Source organism: Haematobia irritans, chromosome 3 (assembly GCF_050003625.1).
Source record: "Haematobia irritans isolate KBUSLIRL chromosome 3, ASM5000362v1, whole genome shotgun sequence".
NCBI lineage: Eukaryota > Metazoa > Arthropoda > Insecta > Diptera > Muscidae > Haematobia > Haematobia irritans.
The window spans coordinates 79,683,256-79,697,110 of record NC_134399.1 but is presented as its reverse complement, the minus strand read 5'-3'; the positions used below and the strand labels follow the sequence as shown (position 1 = coordinate 79,697,110).

The window sequence follows — 13,855 nt, the reverse complement described above, 5'->3', positions numbered from 1 at the left end:
GCCTCTTGACCCAAATCTAAATAATAAATATTACGTTGAATATTCAATTCTACACAGATTTTCCTTTCCATTCTATAAATATTTTTAGCTTCTCATGTGAACTTAAAATTATGTTCACATAAATTCAATTAAAATGTTTATTTAATAATATATTTAGCTCCTTTGAATATTATATAAAATAAAATAAAAAAAATTATTTAGTTTAAAATATTAAGTTAATATTAAGTTATGCTAAATTAAATTCAATTTAAATTAAAATACTTATATTAATTAAATGTAAAAAAATTAAATTATATATTAAAATTCAAATAAAACCTGTCCAGTTAAAGTAAATGTAATTTATTTTAATTTAATTTTATTAAATTGAATAAAACTTCATTACATTAAATTAAATTTAAAACAAAAATTGTTTAAATTGAATTTGTAAATTAAATTAAATCGAAGTAGGTTCAATTTGCATAAATAGTATCCATTATATTTAATTTAAATATTGTAGTAAAATAAAATGTAAATATAGTGAAATAAAATTCGATAAAATTAAAAAAAATAATAATTGTCTATTAAATGTTAATTAACCAAAATAAATTAAATTTAATTCAATTATTAAAATAAATTTGAATTTAGATCAATCGATTTAAATTGAACTTTATTAAACTTGATTAAATAAAATTTTGACAGCTCGATTTATTTCAGACTTATTTAGACTATTCGGTCCATTGTAATTAAAAAAGTTAATATTGTAATATATTATATAAAATAATTTTCAATTTAAATAGAAAATAATGTTAAATAAAATATTGTCAGTGTTCTACCGCAGGTTTGACTAATTACATGGCCACACTTCAAATACGCCCACATGAGCCCGCCAAAATATTTTCACATTGTGGCAACATCATGCGTCTGAAAGCTTGCAAGGCGAGGTATTGTTATTGCTACGAGATCATTGAACATTCAGTCATTCAAGGCATTCACGGGGAGCAAAAGCTAAAACTTTAAATAAATTAAATAGAAGACATCTAAATTCAATCGATTTTTCGATTGCTGGTAAGTATTTGGATTTCAAATCCAAAAAAATATTCTGGAAAAACTTTTTTCCTAGAATAAAAAAAAATTAGGGCAATTAAATGGAAATTACAATACGATCAATTAGAAAACTGTGCATGCTTCCAAGCGTGCATAATTTATGGTCAATGCCTATTGTGGCTGCCAGCCATGTAAAACAAGTGGCAAAACTATGGTTTGTAGGCCTACGGGGGATGCCAGCCATACAAAATAATTGGCAACGCACTGTGTGTAGTACCCCTTGGGTAGTGCGGAAATCTACACAAAAAATTCTTTTTCAGGTGATATTAAAAAACAAAAATCATAAACGGAAACCAAAGGATTACGCAATAATGAGAATTCGAGCAAAATCTGTGAATACTGTGGAAAAGGAAACAAATCGTTTCTCGACTAAAGGAATGTGCTAAGTGAAAAATTATCAAACTGGATATAATATAGAAATATAAAATTATTAAAGAAATACATACTGATCAAGTGAAAAAATTATTAGAAATTAAAAAAGAACGTTGTTACATAAAAGATGGAGTTCTTCCACAAAAACTGATCCAAACTACTAAATAACTATATATGTGTTGTAAAAATCATTAACAATGAACAAATAAAATTAACTAAAAAAAAAAAATAAAAATAAATAGAAAATACAATAATATTGATGGAATGAATCAAACGAATTAAAAAACATTGTTTTTTTTTAATACACCGAACGACAACAAAAAAAACGTTTTATTACAGTGACTTTTAATGGAAATTTGTTCTAGAAAATTTTCCAAAACAGAAAATAAAATATTTTATATATTTCCTAATAAAATAATTTAATAAAAAAAAAATCGAATACTAGAATTTTTGATTATGGATTTTCGATGGTGTGTATGATTATATATTTGAAAAGTGCTATCTGGACGATGTTTCAAGAGGTTTTCTGTCTGGACAAACAATTAGTCAAAGGAATTTCATAAAAAATAATTACGTCTTTAACCCCATCACCAAGATTTGTTCAGGTTTATAGATTAATTCAGAAAGGTTTAATTTCAATTATCAATTTTTTATTAGACTATAGCCCATGTCGCAGTGTATTTTTTCATAGTGGCTACCATTGAGTGAGATTTAGGTTTTTAGTGGCTCTATCTGGTAATCAATGTGCGTAGACTAGCTGTGGATTAGTTTTTGGAGGGGATATATAAATACTCTTGCCAAGTTTTAAGGGGATCACATGTAAAACATATTAGACACCAATATAGTCCAATCACACACTACAGGTTCTAAATGTTAAAGAAATAAAATTAACATTGTGCGTGAAATATAGAGAACGGTTTATGGGTATAGGTTAGGTTAGGTTAGGTGGCAGCCCGATATATCAGGTTCACTTAGACTATTCAGTCCATTGTGATACCACAGTGGTGAACTTCTTTCTTATCACTGAGTGCTGCCCGATTCCATGTTAAGCTCAACGACAAGGGACCTCCTTTTTATAGCCGAGTCCGAAGGGCGTTCCACATTGCAGTGAATCCACTTAGAGAAGCTTTGAAACACTCAGAAATGTCACCAGCATTACTGAGGTACGATAATCCATCGCTGAAAAACTTTTTGTTGTTCGGTCGAAGCAGGAATCGACCTTGTGTATGCAAGGCGGGCATGGTAACCATTGTACCACGGTGATTCACTGCGGGTGTAGGTTAGTTATAGTTTGTAACTAAATTCAAGAAAATTTATAAGACATAGTTTTTTTTTCACCAGTTAAATAAAATTTCGTAATTTGATGAACAGAGTTTGAAATTGAAAAAATAACTTTATCGCCATAATTATCAATAAATTTTTGCAATTTGCAATAATATTCAAACATTTTACGAAATTCTGAACGTACGCAAAAAAAAAAAACATTAAAGTAAAGGAAACCATTTCATATTGGAGAAATTTTAACTAAAACATAATAATTTCCATGAACCAAAATATAGTGACCTCGTGCACTGAAATTAATCTTTATTATACGTAATAATAAAGATTACGCAACCTAAATTTTAGGATGCGCAATTTACAAAATATTAAGGTTATTATTATTATTTATTTTTTTAATAATGAAATTTTAATTAAAATAAAGTTTAAAATATTTGCTGCATTTTTTTATTAATGTTAGAACACAAATTTTGAAAACTTGCGTGTCTCCGTTAAAGTCTTAAGGGAAAGTCATAATCTTTGGATCCAAGTAAACTGTTTTTGAGTGTGGGCGCTCTATTTAAGTTCGATATTTAATAGCTTTGGTGACTGCTCAAAATAATCGGAACCAGACAGTTGAAGTCTTGGAGTCGGAGTCGTAAAAATTTTACTCGACTAGGGCTAACCCAAAATTTTAAAAACATTTCATATTTATACCCTGCTCCACACTGTGGAACAGTGTGTTGCATATGTTTGCAACACCAAGAAGGAGACGATATAGACACATGGTGTCTTTGGAAAAAACGCTCAGGGTGGGCTCTTGAGTCGATATAGCGATGTCCGTCTGTCCGTGAACACATTTTTGTAATCAAAGTCTAGGTCGCAGTTTTAAGCCAATCGACTTCAAATTTGGCAGAAGTATATGTTTTGGCTCAAAATAGATCCCTATTGATTTTGGAAGAAATCGGTTCAGAGTTAGATATAGCTCCCATATATATATTTCGCCCAATATGGACTTATATGGCCCCAGAAGCCAGAGTTTTACCCTAATTTACTTAAAATTTTGAACAAGAAGAACAATTAGTACTATAGTCAAGTGTGCCAAATTTTATTGAAATCGGTTCAGATTTAGATATAGCTCCCATATATATCTTTCGCCCGATTTACACTCATATGACCACAGAAGCCAGAGTTTTACCCCAATTTGGTTGAAATTTTGCACAGGGAGTAGAATTAGCATTGCAGCTATGCATGTCAAATTTGGTTGAAATCGGTTCAGATTTAGATATAGCTCCCATATATAGCTTTCGCCCGATTTACACTCATATGACCACAGAGGCTAATTTTTTGCTCCGATTTAGTTGAAATTTTGCACAGGGAGTAGAATTAGCATTATAGCTATGCGTGCAAAATTTGGTTGAAATCGGTTTAGATTAAGATATAGCTCCAATATATAGCTTTCGGCCGATTTATACTCATATGACCACAGAGGCCAATTTTTTGGTCTGATTTAGTTGAAATTTTGCACAGGGAGTAGAATTAGCATTGTTGCTATGCGTGCCAAATTTGGTTGAAATCGGTTCAGATTTAGATATAGCTCCCATATATATGTTTTTCTGATTTCGAAAAAATGGTCAAAATACCAACATTTTCCTTGTAAAATCGCCACTGCTTAGTCGAAAAGTTGTCAAAATGGCTCTTATTTTCCTAAACTTCTAAATCATAAATAAACTTTTTCGAAGTTTCCTTAAAATTGCTTCAGATTTAAACGTTTCCCATATTTTTTTACTAACATTGCGTTCCACCCTAGTGCATTAGCCGACTTAAATGTTGAGTCTATAGATTTTGTAGAAGTCTATCAAATTCTTCCAGATCGAGTGATATTTAAATGTATGTATTTGGGACAAACCTTTATATATAGCCCCCAACACATTTGACGGATGTGATATGGTATCGAAAATTTAGATCTACAAAGTGGTGCAGGGTATAAAATAGTCGGCACCGCCCGACTTTAGACTTTCCTTACTTGTTTTTAATTAAACCAATGTTTACGAAAATATATTCCATTTTGTTATTAAATCGATCAAAGAACGGTATAACTGTAATTGCGCTGCAATTTCCAATGATAGAGATCATTCTATGTTAGACTATAAGAAGACGAATGGATGCAGTTTCGAAACATCGACTTTATTATTAGTTTTTTTTTTTTTTATACCCTCCATCATATTAACTTTGTCATTCCGTTTGTAACACATCGAAATATTGCTCTAAGACCCCATAAAGTATATATATTCTGGGTCGTGGTGAAATTCTGAGTCGATCTGAGCATGTCCGTCCATCCACCCATCCGTCTGTTGAAATCACGCTAACTTCCGAACGAAACTTGGCATAAATAGTTGTTATTGATGTAGGTCGGATGGTATTGCAAATGGACCATATCGGCCCACTTTTACGTATAGCACCCATATAAACGGACCCCCAAATTTGGCTTGCGGACCCTTTAAGAGAAGCAAAATTCATCCGATCCGGTTGAAAGGTGGTACATGGTGTTAGTATATTGTCTCTAACAACCATGCGAAAATTGGTCCACATCGGTCCATAATTATATATAGTCCCCATTTAACCCGATTTGACTTAAGAGAAACAAATTTCATCCGATCCGGCTGAAATTTGGTACACGGTGTTAGTATATGGTCTCTAATGAACGCACAAATTGGTCCATATCGGTGCATAAATATATATGGCCCCCATATAAACCGATCACCAGATTTGAACTCCAGAGCCTCTTGAATGACCACAATTGATCTGATTCAGTTGAAATTGGTACGTGGTGTTAATATGTGGCCTCAAACACCCATGCAAAAATTGATCGAAATCGGTCCATAATTACATATATCCCCAATATATTTGACCTCCGGAGCCCATTGGAAGAGCAAAATTCATCCGATTCGGTTGAAATTTGGTATGTGATGTTAGTATATGGCATCCAACAGGAATTGGTTCATATCAGTCCATAATTATATATTGCCCCCATATAAACCGATCCCCAGATTTGACCTCCGGTGCCTATTGGAGAAGCAAAATTCATCCGATTTGGTTGAAATTTGATACGTGGTGGTTAACAACCATGTCAAAAGTGGTCCATATTTATATATCCCTCAGATAAATCGATCCCCAATCACACAAAAATTGGTCCATATCAAGTTCATAATTGCATATAGCCCCCATATAAGCGACCCCCATATTTCAATTCTGTCTTTCTACGTACCGTGCAAAAGTCCATATCGATTCGTAATTATTTGTAGACTTACCAACACATACCTTTTTTGTCTAATATATACCACGTATGGACTAACTCACAATTTAGAAAACGATGGTAAGAAGTTTTAAGATAGCACAACCCAAGTAATTCGAATTTACGGCCGTACACTGAAAGGAAAAAGTACGTCATGAGGATGAATCTTTACATCACGGTGACGAATTTTTCGTCAAAAATGAGCTAACGTAAGATTTCATCCCATTGACGATTTTTTCGTCATAGCGATGAATTGAATTCATCCCTGTGATGAACTTATTTACATCCCATATACAACTATGTTACGTCCAGATGATGAATGTATTTCATCTATGTGATGATATTTTTCGTATCTGCGATTATTCTCTTCCATCCATTCGATGATGCAATTCTTCAAAAGTACGATTCTCGTTCGTCATCGCTACAAATGCCGTCGTCATAGCGATGAACTCTTTCCCTAAATTTGACGTAATCCATTCATCAATATGATGTAATAAATTCATCAATTTAATGTAATCGATTCATCAATACGATGTAAACATCAAATTGATAAATTGATTATTAGAAATAATTTCTACGACACTTTTAATAAAGAACTATATTGTTTTTTATCTTAATTAAATTTAAATTGTATTTATTTGAAATATGTACAACTAACGAAGTAAAAACGTATACAAAATTGTTCATACACATCTACCAAAGCTGTTGATTTTGATAAATTGACCATCTAGACACACAAACATTCTGTTACCTTAATTAGTGTTTAGATCACCAAGGATGAAAAGTTTAATGGGTTCATCCTGTGGAGTAAAAAAATTATAAAGAAGAATTTAAAAATTGAAATTTTAAATTATTGTAAAATATATTTGATCTTTTTAGAACAAAATTTAACTCACCCTTTTTGTGCCCAACTGTTCCTTTTCGTTTTGAATTGTTTGTTAATCCAATCCATCTTTATTCTTTAATTTCTTTATCCGTATTCGGTTTTCACAGAACGAAAAATGTTGCGGCAATTATCTGTAAATTTAGAAATACTTCCATAAACGTATAACATATAAATGTTAAAAAAAAAAAATAATAAATTGACCAAAAAATAAAAAAATCGTCATTTTGGTTAAATTTTTTTCCATATATAACACTTCATGTTTTTTTATTTTTACTCACATTTTTGTTTTTCTTTTCACTTTCACATTTTTAACCATTAGGCCTTTATTTTCGGCACGCGCGACCAACTTTACACTTTGGACTAAACTCAACAACTGAGAGGAACCATTTGAAATGTTCTTACCGCACAGAAAAAAAAAACAATATTTCTACCATACAACTACGTATGGATGTGTTATTGCATTAGTATTTGAATACATTTTAACGGAGTAGATGTAACTTTTCGTCTATTTGATTACTATGTTCGTCAATTTGACGACTTTTATTGTTCTCATATGTCTTGGAAGCCAATTTAAAAACAAACATGTGAACAAATGTTTGCTCAAATACTCGTTTGAGTTAAGTTAAATGTGGAGAGAGCATGAAATACCCAACAAAAATAACTTAGCTCTCATTAATAAAAGCTGTGTACAGTTGTTTTAAAAACAAAATGTAGCAAGCGCATTTGGTTGTGTGTGTGTTTTTTTAGGTAGAGAAATAAACACACATCTACAGAACGTATGAATTTTATCATCACTTTGAACACTGTTTCGTCACATTGACTATTGATTCGACTTTTAGGTGTTTCACTTTAGTACTAATGGAAAAATGTAAATTACAAACATCTATATACTATATACACCGTATATCGTTTTATGTTTTAGTTAGCATTGAGATTTTTTGATACACATTTCAGAGAAAAGTGTGTTTCATCAATTTGAAGATTCTTTCATCGCATTGACGAAAACCAGCATCCTTGTTACATCATGAAAATAAAACACATAAAACTTTTGTCCAACTTCTATTAATATGTATAATTCATATATTGGGACTTCATATAAACGAAATTAATTTAGATCAAATGTTAATTTTGGTTAACTTTCGCTGAATCGGGAAGAAAATAATTTCGTCTCATAGACAAAACTAGATCATCAATGAGACGAACTATGAAAATAACAAAAATTGACTTTGATGATTGATTTCGTCACGTGGGCTACCGAAATACTCCCATGGACGAAACTTTTCATCGCATAGACGAAAACGCATTGATGAAACTCAATCGTCAATGTGACGAACGCTTTTTCTTTCGGTGTATATACTTGTTTTTTTTTTTTTAATTATCGGAAGACTTCAGGCTTGAAGATTGGCCACAACGGACAATTTTGGAACATAGAATTCACTTGTAAACCGATCTTCCGATTTGACTTCTTGAACACATACACTCAAAAAAAAGTTTACTTGGATCCAAAGATTTTGACCTTCCTTTAAAGATTTTGGTATTGATTCCGAGGCAAAGATGCGGCTTCTTTAAAATAAAGACATTTTTTACGGACTTCCCTGGCTTTAAATCTAGGATCGATACAATTAAAATTGGATACAGATCTCATTCATTGACTTTCTATTCTCTGTTTGCGGTGTAGTAATAAAGGTATTCATGTACAAACAAATTCCAGTTTCAAAATCGAAATTATGTAAAAGTACAAACTGTTTTCTTAATGCTAAAAAAACTTTAAACCAAAGATGCAAATCCTTAAAATAAGTTTTAGCCTATATTTGAAGCATTTTTATCTTAAATTTAAAAATTCAATATGTCAGTTGAGTTAAAGACGAATTATTTAAATTGAAAATGTGTTTCTTTATTTTATGGAACATTTGCTTACTTCAAACAACTTCAACAGAGGGCCGCAAAATTTCAAGATTTGTGTCCTAAATTTAATGAAAAAAAATTTTGAAGCAAGGACTATAAATTTTCTTTTAATTAAAATGTCATTATTTTAAAGAATTTTGTCCTTAGCATTGCGTAAATTTCGAGTCCTAAAATTGAGGTTGCATAATCTTCCATATTAGGTCAAAATTTTTTCAGTGTAGACTAACATAGGTTAGTCTGGTTTTTCCAAAACATGTACAAGATTTAAAAGAATTTTGGATAAAAAAAAAGTAAATATAGGGTATATAAGTAAATAACAATATTTTTTGTTAGAGTAAATTATCCATAAAGTTTGCCACCATCCCTATATCTGAGGCTTCCCCATCCATGCTTAACGGGTTGCTTAACGTGGTGTTTCTGGATAGTTTGTTGTTGCCAGGTCATTACCAGTAATATTCTGAGGTTGTTACCAGTAATGTTCTTTTGCATCGGATGGAAAGCTGTTTATTTTTATTTCATCTGAACATGTAACTTATTTCCAGTCATCACGGACCAATCTTTGTGGGCTTAACTATTTTCTATTTAATAAATATTGCAATAAGTGAAAACATACCATCGTTTTTCTCTCCATTGTATATGTAACTAGCGTAACCCGGCCCGCTTCGCTGCGCCTTCCGAAGCGTATTTGGAGGAACATTTTGCATTAACTCAGTGAACTATATCCTTCGTGCTGAAAACAAATTCGAAAAGATTTCAATTCTTTTAAACAAATCGGACTACTTGATTTTTCGTTTATAGGTACAAATACGGCGGGAGAGGGTGTACCCTTTCCTCCAATTTTTTTTAGTAATGTTCTGTATTCAAGTAGTTGGACAATCTTCTATATTTCTTGTGAATTTTAAGTGGGGTTTGTCAAGGAAAGGTATCCTTCTCCTCAACATATCTGAAAATTAAGCACTATATTATAATAACATACAAAGAATTACTGTTTCCCATCCAATAAATCCGAAAAAGCAAAAGTAGTAAAAAATTTTACCACATTAACATTTGCTAAAATGTTGGAAAATGATGCACCCTCTACGTTGGCTGCCAATTTCATGTAAATTTAAGTTCTTTACTAAAAAGAAGTCTGGCAGAAGCCTGTACAAAAATCATAAAATTATGTACCGAGTTCCCATGTACGGACAACCCTCTACTTTCAACTTAATAAAAAAAAACGGACAAAAGGGAACCCTCTCTTTACTAAAAAGAAGACTAAAAAGAAGTCTGGCAGAAGCCTGTGCAAAAATCATAAAATTATGTACCGAGTTCCCATTTACGGACAACCCTCTACTTTCAATTTAAGAAAAAAAAAAACGGACAAAGGGGAACCCTCTCCCCACCTTCGCTCCACTCCGACCTGATATCGGACTATCACGTACCCTATATTAATTTCGCAACTACTCAATGGTCCCTATAAATTCTATCGAAGTAAATCGATAAAGTTTATTTCAATTTTCCCCTTCCCCAACCAGATATCGAAAAATCATATACTAATTTAAAAATGATGTATAAATCTAATCACCTCCTGCCACGTCCCTGTAAATTTCAAGTAGATCGGAGATGTTTAAATTGTGCTCTATTGTTTTAAAGGGACGTCACTTTCCCCGATACAATATCGACACCCCTAACCTTCCCTGAAAATTCTTGAAACTTTCCTTCAAGTGTGGGGCAAGGAAGGTTGCCTCTTCGTTCATAACCTTCCCCCACTGCTTTTGTAAAATTCAAGAAAACTTAAATTTTTTTTTTTGTAGTTTTAGAGGAGGACCTCCTCCCCGACCCCGACCTCGAAAAGCGTATCTTTTGTAAACGTCCCAGAAAATGTCAATCAAATTATAAGCCTAAAGGGGCGGCCTCTCTTCCGTCCAAATATCACAAAATCAGTTATCAACTATTACGGTTGACGGAGGTTACGATCTCTCCCCAGTCCTCTGTAAATTTCAAGTAACTCGGTAAAGTTTAATTGTTTCTCTGTATGTACTTAAGAGAAGCGGATGTCTCCCTATGCCCTTTAATTTTTATTAAAAAATCAGGAACCTGATATAAATTTCGTAACCCGTGTTTTCTGTAAAATTTCAGTCGGGGAGTTTAGTTTTGTTTGAACTTTCAAAAAAAAAAAAACAAAATTGTGCAAAGGGGTGGTCCCCCTCCCCGACCAAATATCAAAAAATAATGTAGCGGATTTTTGTCTACATGCCAACCCCAACATTCAATGAAAATTTCAAGCAAATCGCATAATTTTGTTCCAAGTTTAAAAAAGTAGGGCAAGGGGGAGGTCCCCCTCCCCATCCACATATGAAATCATCGGGTACCCCATATTAATCCCATAACCTCACCACATGTTCTCTGTAAATCTCAGATAATTTAGAGAATTTTAGTTTTTTCACTGTACTTTAAAAAAAGTCGAACAAAGGAGAGGCCCCCCCTCCGCCACTAAATATCGAAATAAAAAGTAGAGGATCTTTGTCTAGATGCCAACCCCAATCTTCAACGAAAATTTCAACCAAATCGGTCAACTTTGGTCCAATTTTCAAAAAGTCCGACAAAGGGGAGGTCCCCCTCCGCGACCAGGTGTCAAAAAATGAGGTACCCTATTTTCACCACATGAACGCCCCCTACGATCTCTGAAAGTTTCAAGTAAATCGGTTCAGCCGTTTCGGAGCCAACTCGGTACATACAAACAAACAAACAAATAAACAAACATAGATTGAATTTTATATATATAGATAGATATTTAATTCTACTAGCGACTTTGAACATTTATATTCCTTTTTGGCGTTCGCTGTTTTTAAAATGGTTTATTACAATGTTATATTTCCATATTAACATTTTCTTATTGCTTTTTTATATCCTCCATCATAGCATGCGGTATACTCACTATGCAATTCCATGTGTATCTCTTGATCGTAATGAAATTCTGAGTCGATCTAACGATATCTGTCCGTCCGTCCTCCTACAATTTTCCTACAAATCTAAGATCTAACTTTATAAATTTCCTTGAGCTAAACATAGAATCGGACTACAGTGATAAGAGAGTAGTTCAACACTGTGGTATCACAAAGGACTGAATAGTCTAAGTGAGATTGAAATATCGGGTTGCTACTATACCTAAACTTCCCCGGCCAATCCCAAAAAAGTTCTCTTTTACTACAGATCCACTTCAATACTAATCGTTTTCATTTGTTAACCAAAATATTGCTCTATGTGTATATCGTGTTTCTCATGGTCAGATCTCCCAATGGTGAAGAGTTTATGTTTTCCTCGAATATGTTTTGATTTAGAGGATAAAATCGTATAATGGTATATTGAAAACATTTTAATATTAAAATACTTAAAATTATGACAACTAAGCAATAAAAGATGAAAAATATTTAGTATGTTCATATATATTGCATTCTTTCTTTGCAGACGAGTTTATTTAAAAGGGTGTTCCGACAAATATGTCATGTTTACATCCACATCCATAGCATGAAGGTATACTAATTTCTATTATCCAAATATCGATTTCCTACAATACAAGGCATTATATTTTCGATCATGGTGAAATTCTGAGAAAATAAACAATGTCATCAATAACAAACGGATACTTCAGTTTTTTTTGTAATTCTTTAAACTTTAAACCAAAGATGCCAAATCCTCAAAATAAGTCTTAAATAAGTCTTAGGTGCAGTTATATCTAAATCTGAACCAATTAATGCACTTAACTTATAACACCCTTTACCACAGTAGTGGAGAAAGGTATAATATAGTTATCGTGCTCATATTTGACAGGCCGTTTGCAAAGAGGCCAAATTTGATTATCTGGGTTTTGGAAAACCCAAGAGGTCTTGTGGAAAAACCCTATCTTCAACGTGTGATGTCTTATGGTGGCTGTTGGATTATATTTGGATATGGACATTTACATTCAACAAGACGGCTCTACATGCAGTGAAATAATTATTGGTTTACTTGAAAAGTAATTTAAAACAAGTATATACGGCCGTAAGTTCGGCCAGGCCGAATCTTATGTACCCTCCACCATGGATTGCGTAGAAACTTCTACGAAAGACTGTCATCCACAATCGAATTAATTGGGTTGTGGTATCTTAAAACTTCTTGACATCGTTTTCTAAATTGTGAGTTAGTCCATTCGTGGTATATATTAGACAAAAAAGTTAAGTATAGTTAAGTCTACAAATAATTACTAATCGATATGGACTTTTTGCACGGTACGTAGAGAGCCAGAATTGAAATATGGGGGTCGCTTATATGGGGCCTATATACAATTATGAACTTGTAATGGACCAATTTTTGTGTGATTGGAAATCGATTTATCTGAGGGATATATATAACTATAGACCGATATGGACCTAGTTACGCATGGTTGTTAACGACCATATACTAGCACAATGTACCAAATCTCAACTCACTCGGATGAAATTTGCTCCTCCAAGAGGCTCCAAAACCAAATCTCGGGATCGGTTTATATGGGGCTATATATGATTATGGACTGATATGGACCACTTTTGGCATGGTTGTTAAATATCATATACGATCACCACGTACCAAATTTCAAGCAGATCGGTTGAATTTTGCTTCTCCAAAAGGCACCGGGGGTCAAATCTGGGGATCGGTTTATATGGGAGCTATATATACCCAGCAAAAAAAATTGGAAGTTCTTCCAGAGGAACAACTTTAAAAGCACATCCATAAGATGTACTCCCAATGATGTTCTTTATTTTAACTACACAGGAAGTTCTTTTAATTCAATTTTTTATAACAGGCTTTTTTCATATTTTTAATGGGTAATGTTAACTTTTTTGTTTCAAATGGGTTAAAAACAGAGTAATAATTCATAAAATGGTACAAATTATTTAAATTTTTTCGCAAAAAATGCTTAATCCAATCTGAAAAAATTGTGCATTTTTGAAAATATTTGAGGTCAAACGTTTCTGACAAGCTTTAAAACCCATTATAAAATAATAAAAAAAAATTATAAAAAATATTTATTTGACAAAATATCACAGAAATTTTTAATT

At 32.5% G+C, this 13,855-nt stretch overlaps 1 long non-coding RNA gene across 1 annotated transcript; it reads right to left on the bottom strand.

The window, feature by feature from the left end:
- Nucleotides 1–6,614: 6,614 nt before the first annotated feature.
- LOC142228444 (uncharacterized) lies at nt 6,615–7,280 on the bottom strand. Its single transcript, XR_012720167.1, has 3 exons — nt 7,172–7,280; nt 6,904–7,024; nt 6,615–6,807 (listed from the first exon to the last, which is right to left on the bottom strand). It is a non-coding gene; the product is annotated as an uncharacterized LOC142228444 (long non-coding RNA).
- Between the last annotated feature and the right edge of the window lie 6,575 nt (nt 7,281–13,855).